General features: G+C 67.4%; 11 non-coding genes across 11 annotated transcripts; all 11 read right to left on the bottom strand.

Moving 5' to 3' along the window:
- Nucleotides 1–698: 698 nt before the first annotated feature.
- On the bottom strand, nucleotides 699–779 carry LOC123945021. Its single transcript, XR_006818944.1, has one exon. It is a non-coding gene; the product is annotated as a small nucleolar RNA SNORD115 (small nucleolar RNA).
- A 1,599-nt stretch (nucleotides 780–2,378) lies between these two features.
- Nucleotides 2,379–2,459, bottom strand: LOC123945052. Its single transcript, XR_006818974.1, has one exon. It is a non-coding gene; the product is annotated as a small nucleolar RNA SNORD115 (small nucleolar RNA).
- A 1,584-nt stretch (nucleotides 2,460–4,043) lies between these two features.
- On the bottom strand, nucleotides 4,044–4,124 carry LOC123945020. Its single transcript, XR_006818943.1, has one exon. It is a non-coding gene; the product is annotated as a small nucleolar RNA SNORD115 (small nucleolar RNA).
- A 1,599-nt stretch (nucleotides 4,125–5,723) lies between these two features.
- On the bottom strand, nucleotides 5,724–5,804 carry LOC123945051. The gene has a single exon (XR_006818973.1). It is a non-coding gene; the product is annotated as a small nucleolar RNA SNORD115 (small nucleolar RNA).
- A 1,584-nt stretch (nucleotides 5,805–7,388) lies between these two features.
- LOC123945019 lies at nucleotides 7,389–7,469 on the bottom strand. Its single transcript, XR_006818942.1, has one exon. It is a non-coding gene; the product is annotated as a small nucleolar RNA SNORD115 (small nucleolar RNA).
- Nucleotides 7,470–9,067: 1,598 nt separating this feature from the next.
- LOC123945050 lies at nucleotides 9,068–9,148 on the bottom strand. Its single transcript, XR_006818972.1, has one exon. It is a non-coding gene; the product is annotated as a small nucleolar RNA SNORD115 (small nucleolar RNA).
- Nucleotides 9,149–10,732: 1,584 nt separating this feature from the next.
- On the bottom strand, nucleotides 10,733–10,813 carry LOC123945018. Its single transcript, XR_006818941.1, has one exon. It is a non-coding gene; the product is annotated as a small nucleolar RNA SNORD115 (small nucleolar RNA).
- Nucleotides 10,814–12,412: 1,599 nt separating this feature from the next.
- Nucleotides 12,413–12,493, bottom strand: LOC123945048. The gene has a single exon (XR_006818970.1). It is a non-coding gene; the product is annotated as a small nucleolar RNA SNORD115 (small nucleolar RNA).
- Nucleotides 12,494–14,077: 1,584 nt separating this feature from the next.
- On the bottom strand, nucleotides 14,078–14,158 carry LOC123945017. Its single transcript, XR_006818940.1, has one exon. It is a non-coding gene; the product is annotated as a small nucleolar RNA SNORD115 (small nucleolar RNA).
- Nucleotides 14,159–15,759: 1,601 nt separating this feature from the next.
- On the bottom strand, nucleotides 15,760–15,840 carry LOC123945071. Its single transcript, XR_006818992.1, has one exon. It is a non-coding gene; the product is annotated as a small nucleolar RNA SNORD115 (small nucleolar RNA).
- A 1,583-nt stretch (nucleotides 15,841–17,423) lies between these two features.
- Nucleotides 17,424–17,504, bottom strand: LOC123945069. Its single transcript, XR_006818990.1, has one exon. It is a non-coding gene; the product is annotated as a small nucleolar RNA SNORD115 (small nucleolar RNA).
- Between the last annotated feature and the right edge of the window lie 1,442 nt (nucleotides 17,505–18,946).

Below are 18,946 nucleotides of genomic sequence, written 5' to 3'. Positions count from 1 at the left end.
GAGCTCTGCCCTCTCCAGCCCTCTCCAGAACCATCGGCTGGGGTGACTCGAGCGACAACCACTCGCTGAAGGGGACAGAGGGCCCTGACACCAAGGGACTCACGTCCGCTCTCTTCTCGGGCGCACAGGACACAGCTGGACGTACAAGGAGGCCTCAGGTCCATGTGGGACGACGGCGGCATGCCCCCAGCCCCCAGTCGTTGCCAGTGACCTGGCCCAACTTTCCCATTCCCTGCACGTGGGATTGCTGAAGGGCGGCTGTGCATGGGCAGGTCAACGCTGTGTGGGCCACCACAGCCCCCATCCCTAGCACAGTGCTGGAGCCGGGGCCCGTGCGGGGATCCGGGCTCCGCGGACAATGCCCATGGCGCCTGGCATCTCCCTGCAGGCCCAGAGTCTTCCACTCACCTCTCTTGGGTCACGCCGCACCAAGTTCCGGCCCCCGAGGCCCGCTGAAAGACACAAGGGGCAACGGTCTCCTAAGCAATGGCACCGAGGGAGCTGTCCTGCGAGGTGGATTGGGTCCGGAGGCCGGGCGGAACGCCTCACGACCTCGAGCGGACCCCTGACGGGCACAGACAGGCCAGGGCCAGCACGGGGAGCCCCGAGGGTACGATGGCCTCACGCCCACAACTGCGGCGCACCTCCAGGGTCCCCAGGGTCTGGGGGAGGCTGATCCCGGCACAGACGCCTGTCTTGGGCCTCAGCGTAATCCTATTGAGCATGATTTTTAGGTCATCATCGCTCTTCGAGACCACTTGAGTTCTCATCACTGACCCAAGCAAGCTGGTGGCGATGCGTGCGGCCTCGGGGCACCCCGAAGCTGCTTACCGGGGCTGCATTCCGCACCGCGTCCATGCCCCCGGGTCCTGAGACGTGAGACCTCTGGGCAGGGCGGGGCCAAGCAAGACGTGCTCATCTGGGCGAGCTTCTCGATTGTGGATGGGTTTCTAAGGAGAGACGGAGAGACCAGCTGTCCAAACGTCCTGGTCTGAAGCGCCTGCCGTGCGGCCCAGGGCCCCCTTTCCCGGAGTCCTGGCCACTGGGGGCCCGGCAGAGTTCGGAGCCAAGCATGGCAGGTGTCCGCCAGGAAGGAGCCGGGCCCAAGGGCCCGGCTGCCCTTTCCGGGGCATCCCAAAGCAATGGAGACCGTGGTCCCTGTGGGAGCCCAGCCTTCTGGAGAACGGCCCCTGACCATGGCATGGACCACAGGGCTTTGGCCGGGTCCCCGCTGTCTCCCGGAGTGGCGAGCCAAGAGCGGCGGCCCGGGAGGTTTGGCCAGGACGCCGCCCACCCTCTCCTGGAGCCACCTGGGAGCCAAGGACCTGAGCCCCTGCCCGGGAAGCCAAAGGTTGCCGGGGCCCAGGGCTCCCCCATGGCCGAGCGGGGAAAGCCAGGTCACTCTCCACCACGGCAGCAAGGCACACCGCCCGCTGGCCGCTCTGGACGAGGGACCTGACTCGGCCCGTGCAGTGCCGCTTCACCACGACCCTATCCCGGGTGCTTGAGAGTCTCAGGTGAGAGGCTGAGGCCCAACGGCTGCTGTGGCCTGGGACGTGCAGTTTCTGCCCCCCGCCCCAGTGGAACCGTGCCGTCTGGCCAGCTCAACGAATCCTCGTGGGCTCTTCGGAAGTGGCCTCCCGGGGCCCCAAACGCCTTGGTCGTCTGCAGGACGGGACAGGAGCTCGGGCCAGTGCAGCCCGCAGAAACCTGCCATGGGCCGGGCCTTGAGCAACAAGGTGTTGCTCAAGGGCACAGTGGCCTCCGAGACCACGGGTCTCACGTCCACTCCCTTTCTGGGCCCCCCGGACACGCCGCAATTGATCAGGAGGCCTCGGGTGCACCTGGGCCTTGGGTGGCCAGCCCGCGCTTTCCAGGCCTTGTCAGCCCCCCGGCCCACGTTTCGCGATCCCTGCCCCTGGGATGGCTCAGGGGCACACGCTCACGGGGACTTCGGTGCCGTCCGGACAATGAGGACCCGCATCCCCAGCCCAGGCCCAGCTGCGGAGTCCCTGCTGGGGTCCCCGCTTCCCGATGCCAGGCCAAGGGGTCTGGGGCCTCCCTCGGAGCCCAGAGGCTTCCGCTCACCTCTCCTGGTGGGAGACGCGCCAAGAACCTTGCCAGCCAGGCCCGCTGAAAGACACAAGGACACAAGGGTGGCTAAGCCCTGGCTCTCGGGCAGCTGTCCGGGGAAGAGGCCTGGGTCGGTAGACCAGCTGGAACGCCAGAACACCCCGTCGGCACCCGCAGGTGCACCGACGTCCGGGGGCCACAGCAGAGAGCCTCGAGAGGTGGTTCTCCTCCCGCGGCCACCTGCAGCGCACCCTCACTGCCCCGACGCTCTGGGGGAGGCTGACCCCGGCACGGTCCCCTGCCTTGGGCCTCAGCGTAATCCTATTGAGCGTGATTTTTAGGTCCTCATCGCTCTTCGAGACCATACGAGTTCTCATCATTGACCCAAGCACGCCCGAGGCGACGCGGGAGGTCCCCTACCACCCAGAAGCTGCTTACCGAGGCTGCTCTCAGGACAGCGCCATACCCCGGCTTCCTGAGGCATGGGACCTGGCGGCGGGGCTGGGCGATGCAAGACTTGGTGGTCAGGGCCAGATCCTCGCTTGGGGATGGGGGCCTAAGGAGAGAGGGGGAGGCCGGCCGTCGGAACGGCGTGCTCGCTGGCCCGTGCCATGCCGCCAAGAACTCTCCAGCCCGAAGCCCTGGCCGGTGCTGTCCAGGCGGGCGGCTGACCCACCCAGGGCTCGGGTCCGCGGGCAAGGGGCAGGACACAAGGGACCCGCTGCCCATCCCTGGCCTTCCCAAATCCACGGAGATCCGGGCCCCCGTGGGAGCCTCCCCTTGCTAGGAAAGGCCCCAGAGCATGGCCTGGAGCACAGGGATTTCCAGTGCTCCCCCGATGTCTGCCGGGGCCCCAAGCAAAGCGTGGCGCACCCGGACGTGAGGGCCCGAAGGACGCCTTCCCACACATGGGGACCGCGGTGGTCTAGGGACCCGGGCCCTGGCACTCGCAGCCAACGGTGGCCCCCAGGCCCTGATCGCCCAGGGCGAAAAAGGGAATCGCGTCTCACCGTCTCCCACCAAGCAGCGCAAGGCGGGAGACCGCGGCCCGCCCTGCAGGAGGGTCCTGACTCTCCCCTTGTGGCGGCGCTTCCTCTGGGGGCCTCAGAGGACCGGCTCAGCCCCATGGCCTGCTGTGGCCCGGGGCTCGCCACTCTTCCCCTGGGCCAGGGAAACCTTGCTGACTCGGGAAATCCGAGGAAACATTCGAGGGCTGTACTTCAGCAGCCTCCCAGGCTCTGCTTACACTTGGGCGTCTGCTGCATTCTTCATGAGCTCTGCCCTCTCCAGCCCTCTCCAGAACCATCGGCTGGGGTGACTCGAGCGACAACCACTCGCTGAAGGGGACAGAGGGCCCTGACACCAAGGGACTCACGTCCGCTCTCTTCTCGGGCGCACAGGACACAGCTGGACGTACAAGGAGGCCTCAGGTCCATGTGGGACGACGGCGGCATGCCCCCAGCCCCCAGTCGTTGCCAGTGACCTGGCCCAACTTTCCCATTCCCTGCACGTGGGATTGCTGAAGGGCGGCTGTGCATGGGCAGGTCAACGCTGTGTGGGCCACCACAGCCCCCATCCCTAGCACAGTGCTGGAGCCGGGGCCCGTGCGGGGATCCGGGCTCCGCGGACAATGCCCATGGCGCCTGGCATCTCCCTGCAGGCCCAGAGTCTTCCACTCACCTCTCTTGGGTCACGCCGCACCAAGTTCCGGCCCCCGAGGCCCGCTGAAAGACACAAGGGGCAACGGTCTCCTAAGCAATGGCACCGAGGGAGCTGTCCTGCGAGGTGGATTGGGTCCGGAGGCCGGGCGGAACGCCTCACGACCTCGAGCGGACCCCTGACGGGCACAGACAGGCCAGGGCCAGCACGGGGAGCCCCGAGGGTACGATGGCCTCACGCCCACAACTGCGGCGCACCTCCAGGGTCCCCAGGGTCTGGGGGAGGCTGATCCCGGCACAGACGCCTGTCTTGGGCCTCAGCGTAATCCTATTGAGCATGATTTTTAGGTCATCATCGCTCTTCGAGACCACTTGAGTTCTCATCACTGACCCAAGCAAGCTGGTGGCGATGCGTGCGGCCTCGGGGCACCCCGAAGCTGCTTACCGGGGCTGCATTCCGCACCGCGTCCATGCCCCCGGGTCCTGAGACGTGAGACCTCTGGGCAGGGCGGGGCCAAGCAAGACGTGCTCATCTGGGCGAGCTTCTCGATTGTGGATGGGTTTCTAAGGAGAGACGGAGAGACCAGCTGTCCAAACGTCCTGGTCTGAAGCGCCTGCCGTGCGGCCCAGGGCCCCCTTTCCCGGAGTCCTGGCCACTGGGGGCCCGGCAGAGTTCGGAGCCAAGCATGGCAGGTGTCCGCCAGGAAGGAGCCGGGCCCAAGGGCCCGGCTGCCCTTTCCGGGGCATCCCAAAGCAATGGAGACCGTGGTCCCTGTGGGAGCCCAGCCTTCTGGAGAACGGCCCCTGACCATGGCATGGACCACAGGGCTTTGGCCGGGTCCCCGCTGTCTCCCGGAGTGGCGAGCCAAGAGCGGCGGCCCGGGAGGTTTGGCCAGGACGCCGCCCACCCTCTCCTGGAGCCACCTGGGAGCCAAGGACCTGAGCCCCTGCCCGGGAAGCCAAAGGTTGCCGGGGCCCAGGGCTCCCCCATGGCCGAGCGGGGAAAGCCAGGTCACTCTCCACCACGGCAGCAAGGCACACCGCCCGCTGGCCGCTCTGGACGAGGGACCTGACTCGGCCCGTGCAGTGCCGCTTCACCACGACCCTATCCCGGGTGCTTGAGAGTCTCAGGTGAGAGGCTGAGGCCCAACGGCTGCTGTGGCCTGGGACGTGCAGTTTCTGCCCCCCGCCCCAGTGGAACCGTGCCGTCTGGCCAGCTCAACGAATCCTCGTGGGCTCTTCGGAAGTGGCCTCCCGGGGCCCCAAACGCCTTGGTCGTCTGCAGGACGGGACAGGAGCTCGGGCCAGTGCAGCCCGCAGAAACCTGCCATGGGCCGGGCCTTGAGCAACAAGGTGTTGCTCAAGGGCACAGTGGCCTCCGAGACCACGGGTCTCACGTCCACTCCCTTTCTGGGCCCCCCGGACACGCCGCAATTGATCAGGAGGCCTCGGGTGCACCTGGGCCTTGGGCGGCCAGCCCGCGCTTTCCAGGCCTTGTCAGCCCCCCGGCCCACGTTTCGCGATCCCTGCCCCTGGGATGGCTCAGGGGCACACGCTCACGGGGACTTCGGTGCCGTCCGGACAATGAGGACCCGCATGCCCAGCCCAGGCCCAGCTGCGGAGTCCCTGCTGGGGTCCCCGCTTCCCGATGCCAGGCCAAGGGGTCTGGGGCCTCCCTCGGAGCCCAGAGGCTTCCGCTCACCTCTCCTGGTGGGAGACGCGCCAAGAACCTTGCCAGCCAGGCCCGCTGAAAGACACAAGGACACAAGGGTGGCTAAGCCCTGGCTCTCGGGCAGCTGTCCGGGGAAGAGGCCTGGGTCGGTAGACCAGCTGGAACGCCAGAACACCCCGTCGGCACCCGCAGGTGCACCGACGTCCGGGGGCCACAGCAGAGAGCCTCGAGAGGTGGTTCTCCTCCCGCGGCCACCTGCAGCGCACCCTCACTGCCCCGACGCTCTGGGGGAGGCTGACCCCGGCACGGTCCCCTGCCTTGGGCCTCAGCGTAATCCTATTGAGCGTGATTTTTAGGTCCTCATCGCTCTTCGAGACCATACGAGTTCTCATCATTGACCCAAGCACGCCCGAGGCGACGCGGGAGGTCCCCTACCACCCAGAAGCTGCTTACCGAGGCTGCTCTCAGGACAGCGCCATACCCCGGCTTCCTGAGGCATGGGACCTGGCGGCGGGGCTGGGCGATGCAAGACTTGGTGGTCAGGGCCAGATCCTCGCTTGGGGATGGGGGCCTAAGGAGAGAGGGGGAGGCCGGCCGTCGGAACGGCGTGCTCGCTGGCCCGTGCCATGCCGCCAAGAACTCTCCAGCCCGAAGCCCTGGCCGGTGCTGTCCAGGCGGGCGGCTGACCCACCCAGGGCTCGGGTCCGCGGGCAAGGGGCAGGACACAAGGGACCCGCTGCCCATCCCTGGCCTTCCCAAATCCACGGAGATCCGGGCCCCCGTGGGAGCCTCCCCTTGCTAGGAAAGGCCCCAGAGCATGGCCTGGAGCACAGGGATTTCCAGTGCTCCCCCGATGTCTGCCGGGGCCCCAAGCAAAGCGTGGCGCACCCGGACGTGAGGGCCCGAAGGACGCCTTCCCACACATGGGGACCGCGGTGGTCTAGGGACCCGGGCCCTGGCACTCGCAGCCAACGGTGGCCCCCAGGCCCTGATCGCCCAGGGCGAAAAAGGGAATCGCGTCTCACCGTCTCCCACCAAGCAGCGCAAGGCGGGAGACCGCGGCCCGCCCTGCAGGAGGGTCCTGACTCTCCCCTTGTGGCGGCGCTTCCTCTGGGGGCCTCAGAGGACCGGCTCAGCCCCATGGCCTGCTGTGGCCCGGGGCTCGCCACTCTTCCCCTGGGCCAGGGAAACCTTGCTGACTCGGGAAATCCGAGGAAACATTCGAGGGCTGTACTTCAGCAGCCTCCCAGGCTCTGCTTACACTTGGGCGTCTGCTGCATTCTTCATGAGCTCTGCCCTCTCCAGCCCTCTCCAGAACCATCGGCTGGGGTGACTCGAGCGACAACCACTCGCTGAAGGGGACAGAGGGCCCTGACACCAAGGGACTCACGTCCGCTCTCTTCTCGGGCGCACAGGACACAGCTGGACGTACAAGGAGGCCTCAGGTCCATGTGGGACGACGGCGGCATGCCCCCAGCCCCCAGTCGTTGCCAGTGACCTGGCCCAACTTTCCCATTCCCTGCACGTGGGATTGCTGAAGGGCGGCTGTGCATGGGCAGGTCAACGCTGTGTGGGCCACCACAGCCCCCATCCCTAGCACAGTGCTGGAGCCGGGGCCCGTGCGGGGATCCGGGCTCCGCGGACAATGCCCATGGCGCCTGGCATCTCCCTGCAGGCCCAGAGTCTTCCACTCACCTCTCTTGGGTCACGCCGCACCAAGTTCCGGCCCCCGAGGCCCGCTGAAAGACACAAGGGGCAACGGTCTCCTAAGCAATGGCACCGAGGGAGCTGTCCTGCGAGGTGGATTGGGTCCGGAGGCCGGGCGGAACGCCTCACGACCTCGAGCGGACCCCTGACGGGCACAGACAGGCCAGGGCCAGCACGGGGAGCCCCGAGGGTACGATGGCCTCACGCCCACAACTGCGGCGCACCTCCAGGGTCCCCAGGGTCTGGGGGAGGCTGATCCCGGCACAGACGCCTGTCTTGGGCCTCAGCGTAATCCTATTGAGCATGATTTTTAGGTCATCATCGCTCTTCGAGACCACTTGAGTTCTCATCACTGACCCAAGCAAGCTGGTGGCGATGCGTGCGGCCTCGGGGCACCCCGAAGCTGCTTACCGGGGCTGCATTCCGCACCGCGTCCATGCCCCCGGGTCCTGAGACGTGAGACCTCTGGGCAGGGCGGGGCCAAGCAAGACGTGCTCATCTGGGCGAGCTTCTCGATTGTGGATGGGTTTCTAAGGAGAGACGGAGAGACCAGCTGTCCAAACGTCCTGGTCTGAAGCGCCTGCCGTGCGGCCCAGGGCCCCCTTTCCCGGAGTCCTGGCCACTGGGGGCCCGGCAGAGTTCGGAGCCAAGCATGGCAGGTGTCCGCCAGGAAGGAGCCGGGCCCAAGGGCCCGGCTGCCCTTTCCGGGGCATCCCAAAGCAATGGAGACCGTGGTCCCTGTGGGAGCCCAGCCTTCTGGAGAACGGCCCCTGACCATGGCATGGACCACAGGGCTTTGGCCGGGTCCCCGCTGTCTCCCGGAGTGGCGAGCCAAGAGCGGCGGCCCGGGAGGTTTGGCCAGGACGCCGCCCACCCTCTCCTGGAGCCACCTGGGAGCCAAGGACCTGAGCCCCTGCCCGGGAAGCCAAAGGTTGCCGGGGCCCAGGGCTCCCCCATGGCCGAGCGGGGAAAGCCAGGTCACTCTCCACCACGGCAGCAAGGCACACCGCCCGCTGGCCGCTCTGGACGAGGGACCTGACTCGGCCCGTGCAGTGCCGCTTCACCACGACCCTATCCCGGGTGCTTGAGAGTCTCAGGTGAGAGGCTGAGGCCCAACGGCTGCTGTGGCCTGGGACGTGCAGTTTCTGCCCCCCGCCCCAGTGGAACCGTGCCGTCTGGCCAGCTCAACGAATCCTCGTGGGCTCTTCGGAAGTGGCCTCCCGGGGCCCCAAACGCCTTGGTCGTCTGCAGGACGGGACAGGAGCTCGGGCCAGTGCAGCCCGCAGAAACCTGCCATGGGCCGGGCCTTGAGCAACAAGGTGTTGCTCAAGGGCACAGTGGCCTCCGAGACCACGGGTCTCACGTCCACTCCCTTTCTGGGCCCCCCGGACACGCCGCAATTGATCAGGAGGCCTCGGGTGCACCTGGGCCTTGGGCGGCCAGCCCGCGCTTTCCAGGCCTTGTCAGCCCCCCGGCCCACGTTTCGCGATCCCTGCCCCTGGGATGGCTCAGGGGCACACGCTCACGGGGACTTCGGTGCCGTCCGGACAATGAGGACCCGCATCCCCAGCCCAGGCCCAGCTGCGGAGTCCCTGCTGGGGTCCCCGCTTCCCGATGCCAGGCCAAGGGGTCTGGGGCCTCCCTCGGAGCCCAGAGGCTTCCGCTCACCTCTCCTGGTGGGAGACGCGCCAAGAACCTTGCCAGCCAGGCCCGCTGAAAGACACAAGGACACAAGGTGGCTAAGCCCTGGCTCTCGGGCAGCTGTCCGGGGAAGAGGCCTGGGTCGGTAGACCAGCTGGAACGCCAGAACACCCCGTCGGCACCCGCAGGTGCACCGACGTCCGGGGGCCACAGCAGAGAGCCTCGAGAGGTGGTTCTCCTCCCGCGGCCACCTGCAGCGCACCCTCACTGCCCCGACGCTCTGGGGGAGGCTGACCCCGGCACGGTCCCCTGCCTTGGGCCTCAGCGTAATCCTATTGAGCGTGATTTTTAGGTCCTCATCGCTCTTCGAGACCATACGAGTTCTCATCATTGACCCAAGCACGCCCGAGGCGACGCGGGAGGTCCCCTACCACCCAGAAGCTGCTTACCGAGGCTGCTCTCAGGACAGCGCCATACCCCGGCTTCCTGAGGCATGGGACCTGGCGGCGGGGCTGGGCGATGCAAGACTTGGTGGTCAGGGCCAGATCCTCGCTTGGGGATGGGGGCCTAAGGAGAGAGGGGGAGGCCGGCCGTCGGAACGGCGTGCTCGCTGGCCCGTGCCATGCCGCCAAGAACTCTCCAGCCCGAAGCCCTGGCCGGTGCTGTCCAGGCGGGCGGCTGACCCACCCAGGGCTCGGGTCCGCGGGCAAGGGGCAGGACACAAGGGACCCGCTGCCCATCCCTGGCCTTCCCAAATCCACGGAGATCCGGGCCCCCGTGGGAGCCTCCCCTTGCTAGGAAAGGCCCCAGAGCATGGCCTGGAGCACAGGGATTTCCAGTGCTCCCCCGATGTCTGCCGGGGCCCCAAGCAAAGCGTGGCGCACCCGGACGTGAGGGCCCGAAGGACGCCTTCCCACACATGGGGACCGCGGTGGTCTAGGGACCCGGGCCCTGGCACTCGCAGCCAACGGTGGCCCCCAGGCCCTGATCGCCCAGGGCGAAAAAGGGAATCGCGTCTCACCGTCTCCCACCAAGCAGCGCAAGGCGGGAGACCGCGGCCCGCCCTGCAGGAGGGTCCTGACTCTCCCCTTGTGGCGGCGCTTCCTCTGGGGGCCTCAGAGGACCGGCTCAGCCCCATGGCCTGCTGTGGCCCGGGGCTCGCCACTCTTCCCCTGGGCCAGGGAAACCTTGCTGACTCGGGAAATCCGAGGAAACATTCGAGGGCTGTACTTCAGCAGCCTCCCAGGCTCTGCTTACACTTGGGCGTCTGCTGCATTCTTCATGAGCTCTGCCCTCTCCAGCCCTCTCCAGAACCATCGGCTGGGGTGACTCGAGCGACAACCACTCGCTGAAGGGGACAGAGGGCCCTGACACCAAGGGACTCACGTCCGCTCTCTTCTCGGGCGCACAGGACACAGCTGGACGTACAAGGAGGCCTCAGGTCCATGTGGGACGACGGCGGCATGCCCCCAGCCCCCAGTCGTTGCCAGTGACCTGGCCCAACTTTCCCATTCCCTGCACGTGGGATTGCTGAAGGGCGGCTGTGCATGGGCAGGTCAACGCTGTGTGGGCCACCACAGCCCCCATCCCTAGCACAGTGCTGGAGCCGGGGCCCGTGCGGGGATCCGGGCTCCGCGGACAATGCCCATGGCGCCTGGCATCTCCCTGCAGGCCCAGAGTCTTCCACTCACCTCTCTTGGGTCACGCCGCACCAAGTTCCGGCCCCCGAGGCCCGCTGAAAGACACAAGGGGCAACGGTCTCCTAAGCAATGGCACCGAGGGAGCTGTCCTGCGAGGTGGATTGGGTCTGGAGGCCGGGCGGAACGCCTCACGACCTCGAGCGGACCCCTGACGGGCACAGACAGGCCAGGGCCAGCACGGGGAGCCCCGAGGGTACGATGGCCTCACGCCCACAACTGCGGCGCACCTCCAGGGTCCCCAGGGTCTGGGGGAGGCTGATCCCGGCACAGACGCCTGTCTTGGGCCTCAGCGTAATCCTATTGAGCATGATTTTTAGGTCATCATCGCTCTTCGAGACCACTTGAGTTCTCATCACTGACCCAAGCAAGCTGGTGGCGATGCGTGCGGCCTCGGGGCACCCCGAAGCTGCTTACCGGGGCTGCATTCCGCACCGCGTCCATGCCCCCGGGTCCTGAGACGTGAGACCTCTGGGCAGGGCGGGGCCAAGCAAGACGTGCTCATCTGGGCGAGCTTCTCGATTGTGGATGGGTTTCTAAGGAGAGACGGAGAGACCAGCTGTCCAAACGTCCTGGTCTGAAGCGCCTGCCGTGCGGCCCAGGGCCCCCTTTCCCGGAGTCCTGGCCACTGGGGGCCCGGCAGAGTTCGGAGCCAAGCATGGCAGGTGTCCGCCAGGAAGGAGCCGGGCCCAAGGGCCCGGCTGCCCTTTCCGGGGCATCCCAAAGCAATGGAGACCGTGGTCCCTGTGGGAGCCCAGCCTTCTGGAGAACGGCCCCTGACCATGGCATGGACCACAGGGCTTTGGCCGGGTCCCCGCTGTCTCCCGGAGTGGCGAGCCAAGAGCGGCGGCCCGGGAGGTTTGGCCAGGACGCCGCCCACCCTCTCCTGGAGCCACCTGGGAGCCAAGGACCTGAGCCCCTGCCCGGGAAGCCAAAGGTTGCCGGGGCCCAGGGCTCCCCCATGGCCGAGCGGGGAAAGCCAGGTCACTCTCCACCACGGCAGCAAGGCACACCGCCCGCTGGCCGCTCTGGACGAGGGACCTGACTCGGCCCGTGCAGTGCCGCTTCACCACGACCCTATCCCGGGTGCTTGAGAGTCTCAGGTGAGAGGCTGAGGCCCAACGGCTGCTGTGGCCTGGGACGTGCAGTTTCTGCCCCCCGCCCCAGTGGAACCGTGCCGTCTGGCCAGCTCAACGAATCCTCGTGGGCTCTTCGGAAGTGGCCTCCCGGGGCCCCAAACGCCTTGGTCGTCTGCAGGACGGGACAGGAGCTCGGGCCAGTGCAGCCCGCAGAAACCTGCCATGGGCCGGGCCTTGAGCAACAAGGTGTTGCTCAAGGGCACAGTGGCCTCCGAGACCACGGGTCTCACGTCCACTCCCTTTCTGGGCCCCCCGGACACGCCGCAATTGATCAGGAGGCCTCGGGTGCACCTGGGCCTTGGGCGGCCAGCCCGCGCTTTCCAGGCCTTGTCAGCCCCCCGGCCCACGTTTCGCGATCCCTGCCCCTGGGATGGCTCAGGGGCACACGCTCACGGGGACTTCGGTGCCGTCCGGACAATGAGGACCCGCATCCCCAGCCCAGGCCCAGCTGCGGAGTCCCTGCTGGGGTCCCCGCTTCCCGATGCCAGGCCAAGGGGTCTGGGGCCTCCCTCGGAGCCCAGAGGCTTCCGCTCACCTCTCCTGGTGGGAGACGCGCCAAGAACCTTGCCAGCCAGGCCCGCTGAAAGACACAAGGACACAAGGGTGGCTAAGCCCTGGCTCTCGGGCAGCTGTCCGGGGAAGAGGCCTGGGTCGGTAGACCAGCTGGAACGCCAGAACACCCCGTCGGCACCCGCAGGTGCACCGACGTCCGGGGGCCACAGCAGAGAGCCTCGAGAGGTGGTTCTCCTCCCGCGGCCACCTGCAGCGCACCCTCACTGCCCCGACGCTCTGGGGGAGGCTGACCCCGGCACGGTCCCCTGCCTTGGGCCTCAGCGTAATCCTATTGAGCGTGATTTTTAGGTCCTCATCGCTCTTCGAGACCATACGAGTTCTCATCATTGACCCAAGCACGCCCGAGGCGACGCGGGAGGTCCCCTACCACCCAGAAGCTGCTTACCGAGGCTGCTCTCAGGACAGCGCCATACCCCGGCTTCCTGAGGCATGGGACCTGGCGGCGGGGCTGGGCGATGCAAGACTTGGTGGTCAGGGCCAGATCCTCGCTTGGGGATGGGGGCCTAAGGAGAGAGGGGGAGGCCGGCCGTCGGAACGGCGTGCTCGCTGGCCCGTGCCATGCCGCCAAGAACTCTCCAGCCCGAAGCCCTGGCCGGTGCTGTCCAGGCGGGCGGCTGACCCACCCAGGGCTCGGGTCCGCGGGCAAGGGGCAGGACACAAGGGACCCGCTGCCCATCCCTGGCCTTCCCAAATCCACGGAGATCCGGGCCCCCGTGGGAGCCTCCCCTTGCTAGGAAAGGCCCCAGAGCATGGCCTGGAGCACAGGGATTTCCAGTGCTCCCCCGATGTCTGCCGGGGCCCCAAGCAAAGCGTGGCGCACCCGGACGTGAGGGCCCGAAGGACGCCTTCCCACACATGGGGACCGCGGTGGTCTAGGGACCCGGGCCCTGGCACTCGCAGCCAACGGTGGCCCCCAGGCCCTGATCGCCCAGGGCGAAAAAGGGAATCGCGTCTCACCGTCTCCCACCAAGCAGCGCAAGGCGGGAGACCGCGGCCCGCCCTGCAGGAGGGTCCTGACTCTCCCCTTGTGGCGGCGCTTCCTCTGGGGGCCTCAGAGGACCGGCTCAGCCCCATGGCCTGCTGTGGCCCGGGGCTCGCCACTCTTCCCCTGGGCCAGGGAAACCTTGCTGACTCGGGAAATCCGAGGAAACATTCGAGGGCTGTACTTCAGCAGCCTCCCAGGCTCTGCTTACACTTGGGCGTCTGCTGCATTCTTCATGAGCTCTGCCCTCTCCAGCCCTCTCCAGAACCATCGGCTGGGGTGACTCGAGCGACAACCACTCGCTGAAGGGGACAGAGGGCCCTGACACCAAGGGACTCACGTCCGCTCTCTTCTCGGGCGCACAGGACACAGCTGGACGTACAAGGAGGCCTCAGGTCCATGTGGGACGACGGCGGCATGCCCCCAGCCCCCAGTCGTTGCCAGTGACCTGGCCCAACTTTCCCATTCCCTGCACGTGGGATTGCTGAAGGGCGGCTGTGCATGGGCAGGTCAACGCTGTGTGGGCCACCACAGCCCCCATCCCTAGCACAGTGCTGGAGCCGGGGCCCGTGCGGGGATCCGGGCTCCGCGGACAATGCCCATGGCGCCTGGCATCTCCCTGCAGGCCCAGAGTCTTCCACTCACCTCTCTTGGGTCACGCCGCACCAAGTTCCGGCCCCCGAGGCCCGCTGAAAGACACAAGGGGCAACGGTCTCCTAAGCAATGGCACCGAGGGAGCTGTCCTGCGAGGTGGATTGGGTCCGGAGGCCGGGCGGAACGCCTCACGACCTCGAGCGGACCCCTGACGGGCACAGACAGGCCAGGGCCAGCACGGGGAGCCCCGAGGGTACGATGGCCTCACGCCCACAACTGCGGCGCACCTCCAGGGTCCCCAGGGTCTGGGGGAGGCTGATCCCGGCACAGACGCCTGTCTTGGGCCTCAGCGTAATCCTATTGAGCATGATTTTTAGGTCATCATCGCTCTTCGAGACCACTTGAGTTCTCATCACTGACCCAAGCAAGCTGGTGGCGATGCGTGCGGCCTCGGGGCACCCCGAAGCTGCTTACCGGGGCTGCATTCCGCACCGCGTCCATGCCCCCGGGTCCTGAGACGTGAGACCTCTGGGCAGGGCGGGGCCAAGCAAGACGTGCTCATCTGGGCGAGCTTCTCGATTGTGGATGGGTTTCTAAGGAGAGACGGAGAGACCAGCTGTCCAAACGTCCTGGTCTGAAGCGCCTGCCGTGCGGCCCAGGGCCCCCTTTCCCGGAGTCCTGGCCACTGGGGGCCCGGCAGAGTTCGGAGCCAAGCATGGCAGGTGTCCGCCAGGAAGGAGCCGGGCCCAAGGGCCCGGCTGCCCTTTCCGGGGCATCCCAAAGCAATGGAGACCGTGGTCCCTGTGGGAGCCCAGCTTTCTGGAGAACGGCCCCTGACCATGGCATGGACCACAGGGCTTTGGCCGGGTCCCCGCTGTCTCCCGGAGTGGCGAGCCAAGAGCGGCGGCCCGGGAGGTTTGGCCAGGACGCCGCCCACCCTCTCCTGGAGCCACCTGGGAGCCAAGGACCTGAGCCCCTGCCCGGGAAGCCAAAGGTTGCCGGGGCCCAGGGCTCCCCCACGGCCGAGCGGGGAAAGCCAGGTCACTCTCCACCACGGCAGCAAGGCACACCGCCCGCTGGCCGCTCTGGACGAGGGACCTGACTCGGCCCGTGCAGTGCCGCTTCACCACGACCCTATCCCGGGTGCTTGAGAGTCTCAGGTGAGAGGCAGAGGCCCAACGGCTGCTGTGGCCTGGGACGTGCAGTTTCTGCCCCCCCCGCCCCAGTGGAACCGTGCCGTCTGGCCAGCTCAACGAATCCTCGTGGGCTCTTCGGAAGTGGCCTCCCGGGGCCCCAAACGCCTTGGTCGTCTGCAGGACGGGACAGGAGCTCGGGCCAGTGCAGCCCGCAGAAACCTGCCATGGGCCGGGCCTTGAGCAACAAGGTGTTGCTCAAGGGCACAGTGGCCTCCGAGACCACGGGTCTCACGTCCACTCCCTTTCTGGGCCCCCCGGACACGCCGCAATTGATCAGGAGGCCTCGGGTGCACCTGGGCCTTGGGCGGCCAGCCCGCGCTTTCCAGGCCTTGTCAGCCCCCCGGCCCACGTTTCGCGATCCCTGCCCCTGGGATGGCTCAGGGGCACACGCTCACGGGGACTTCGGTGCCGTCCGGACAATGAGGACCCGCATCCCCAGCCCAGGCCCAGCTGCGGAGTCCCTGCTGGGGTCCCCGCTTCCCGATGCCAGGCCAAGGGGTCTGGGGCCTCCCTCGGAGCCCAGAGGCTTCCGCTCACCTCTCCTGGTGGGAGACGCGCCAAGAACCTTGCCAGCCAGGCCCGCTGAAAGACACAAGGACACAAGGGTGGCTAAGCCCTGGCTCTCGGGCAGCTGTCCGGGGAAGAGGCCTGGGTCGGTAGACCAGCTGGAACGCCAGAACACCCCGTCGGCACCCGCAGGTGCACCGACGTCCGGGGGCCACAGCAGAGAGCCTCGAGAGGTGGTTCTCCTCCCGCGGCCACCTGCAGCGCACCCTCACTGCCCCGACGCTCTGGGGAAGGCTGACCCCGGCACGGTCCCCTGCCTTGGGCCTCAGCGTAATCCTATTGAGCATGATTTTTAGGTCCTCATCGCTCTTCAAGACCATATGAGTTCTCATCATTGACGCAAGCACGCCCGAGGCGACGCGGGAGGTCCCCTACACCCAGAAGCTGCTTACCGAGGCTGCTCTCAGGACAGCGCCATACCCCGGCTTCCTGAGGCATGGGACCTGGCGGCGGGGCTGGGCGATGCAAGACTTGGTGGTCAGGGCCAGATCCTCGCTTGGGGATGGGGGCCTAAGGATAGAGGGGGAGGCCGGCCGTCGGAACGGCGTGCTCGCTGGCCCGTGCCATGCCGCCAAGAACTCTCCAGCCCGAAGCCCTGGCCGGTGCTGTCCAGGCGGGCGGCTGACCCACCCTGGGCTCGCGTCCGCGGGCAAGGGGCAGGACACAAGGGACCCGCTGCCCATCCCTGGCCTTCCCAAATCCACGGAGATCCGGGCCCCCGTGGGAGCCTCCCCTTGCTAGGAAAGGCCTCAGAGCATGGCCTGGAGCACAGGGATTTCCAGTGCTCCTCCGATGTCTGCCGGGGCCCCAAGCAAAGCGTGGCGCACCCGGACGTGAGGGCCCGAAGGACGCCTTCCCACACATGGGGACCGCGGTGGTCTAGGGACCCGGGCCCTGGCACTCGCAGCCAACGGTGGCCCCCAGGCCCTGATCGCCCAGGGCGAAAAAGTGAATCGCGTCTCACCGTCTCCCACCAAGCAGCGCAAGGCAGGAGACCGCGGCCCGCCCTGCAGGAGGGTCCTGACTCTCCCCTTGTGGCGGCGCTTCGTCTGGGGGCCTCAGAGGACCGGCTCAGCCCCATGGCCTGCTGTGGCCCGGGGCTCGCCACTCTTCCCCTGGGCCAGGGAAACCTTGCTGACTCGGGAAATCCGAGGAAACATTCGAGGGCTGTACTTCAGCAGCCTCCCAGGCTCTGCTTACACTTGGGCGTCTGCTGCATTCTTCATGAGCTCTGCCCTCTCCAGCCCTCTCCAGAACCATCGGCTGGGGTGACTCGAGCGACAACCACTCGCTGAAGGGGACAGAGGGCCCTGACACCAAGGGACTCACGTCCGCTCTCTTCTCGGGCGCACAGGACACAGCTGGACGTACAAGGAGGCCTCAGGTCCATGTGGGACGACGGCGGCATGCCCCCAGCCCCCAGTCGTTGCCAGTGACCTGGCCCAACTTTCCCATTCCCTGCACGTGGGATTGCTGAAGGGCGGCTGTGCATGGGCAGGTCAACGCTGTGTGGGCCACCACAGCCCCCATCCCTAGCACAGTGCTGGAGCCGGGGCCCGTGCGGGGATCCGGGCTCCGCGGACAATGCCCATGGCGCCTGGCATCTCCCTGCAGGCCCAGAGTCTTCCACTCACCTCTCTTGGGTCACGCCGCACCAAGTTCCGGCCCCCGAGGCCCGCTGAAAGACACAAGGGGCAACGGTCTCCTAAGCAATGGCACCGAGGGAGCTGTCCTGCGAGGTGGATTGGGTCCGGAGGCCGGGCGGAACGCCTCACGACCTCGAGCGGACCCCTGACGGGCACAGACAGGCCAGGGCCAGCACGGGGAGCCCCGAGGGTACGATGGCCTCACGCCCACAACTGCGGCGCACCTCCAGGGTCCCCAGGGTCTGGGGGAGGCTGATCCCGGCACAGACGCCTGTCTTGGGCCTCAGCGTAATCCTATTGAGCATGACTTTTAGGTCATCATCGCTCTTCGAGACCACTTGAGTTCTCATCACTGACCCAAGCAAGCTGGTGGCGATGCGTGCGGCCTCGGGGCACCCCGAAGCTGCTTACCGGGGCTGCATTCTGCACCGCGTCCATGCCCCCGGGTCCTGAGACGTGAGACCTCTGGGCAGGGCGGGGCCAAGCAAGACGTGCTCATCTGGGCGAGCTTCTCGATTGTGGATGGGTTTCTAAGGAGAGACGGAGAGACCAGCTGTCCAAACGTCCTGGTCTGAAGCGCCTGCCGTGCGGCCCAGGGCCCCCTTTCCCGGAGTCCTGGCCACTGGGGGCCCGGCAGAGTTCGGAGCCAAGCATGGCAGGTGTCCGCCAGGAAGGAGCCGGGCCCAAGGGCCCGGCTGCCCTTTCCGGGGCATCCCAAAGCAATGGAGACCGTGGTCCCTGTGGGAGCCCAGCTTTCTGGAGAACGGCCCCTGACCATGGCATGGACCACAGGGCTTTGGCCGGGTCCCCGCTGTCTCCCGGAGTGGCGAGCCAAGAGCGGCGGCCCGGGAGGTTTGGCCAGGACGCCGCCCACCCTCTCCTGGAGCCACCTGGGAGCCAAGGACCTGAGCCCCTGCCCGGGAAGCCAAAGGTTGCCGGGGCCCAGGGCTCCCCCACGGCCGAGCGGGGAAAGCCAGGTCACTCTCCACCACGGCAGCAAGGCACACCGCCCGCTGGCCGCTCTGGACGAGGGACCTGACTCGGCCCGTGCAGTGCCGCTTCACCACGACCCTATCCCGGGTGCTTGAGAGTCTCAGGTGAGAGGCAGAGGCCCAACGGCTGCTGTGGCCTGGGACGTGCAGTTTCTGCCCCCCCCGCCCCAGTGGAACCGTGCCGTCTGGCCAGCTCAACGAATCCTCGTGGGCTCTTCGGAAGTGGCCTCCCGGGGCCCCAAACGCCTTGGTCGTCTGCAGGACGGGACAGGAGCTCGGGCCAGTGCAGCCCGCAGAAACCTGCCATGGGCCGGGCCTTGAGCAACAAGGTGTTGCTCAAGGGCACAGTGGCCTCCGAGACCACGGGTCTCACGTCCACTCCCTTTCTGGGCCCCCCGGACACGCCGCAATTGATCAGGAGGCCTCGGGTGCACCTGGGCCTTGGGCGGCCAGCCCGCGCTTTCCAGGCCTTGTCAGCCCCCCGGCCCACGTTTCGCGATCCCTGCCCCTGGGATGGCTCAGGGGCACACGCTCACGGGGACTTCGGTGCCGTCCGGACAATGAGGACCCGCATCCCCAGCCCAGGCCCAGCTGCGGAGTCCCTGCTGGGGTCCCCGCTTCCCGATGCCAGGCCAAGGGGTCTGGGGCCTCCCTCGGAGCCCAGAGGCTTCCGCTCACCTCTCCTGGTGGGAGACGCGCCAAGAACCTTGCCAGCCAGGCCCGCTGAAAGACACAAGGACACAAGGGTGGCTAAGCCCTGGCTCTCGGGCAGCTGTCCGGGGAAGAGGCCTGGGTCGGTAGACCAGCTG

This window comes from Meles meles, chromosome 6 (genome assembly GCF_922984935.1).
Source record: "Meles meles chromosome 6, mMelMel3.1 paternal haplotype, whole genome shotgun sequence".
In the NCBI taxonomy this organism is placed as follows: Eukaryota; Metazoa; Chordata; class Mammalia; order Carnivora; family Mustelidae; genus Meles; species Meles meles.
Note: the sequence above shows the minus strand (reverse complement) of the source record. Positions and strands in the feature narration are given on the sequence as shown.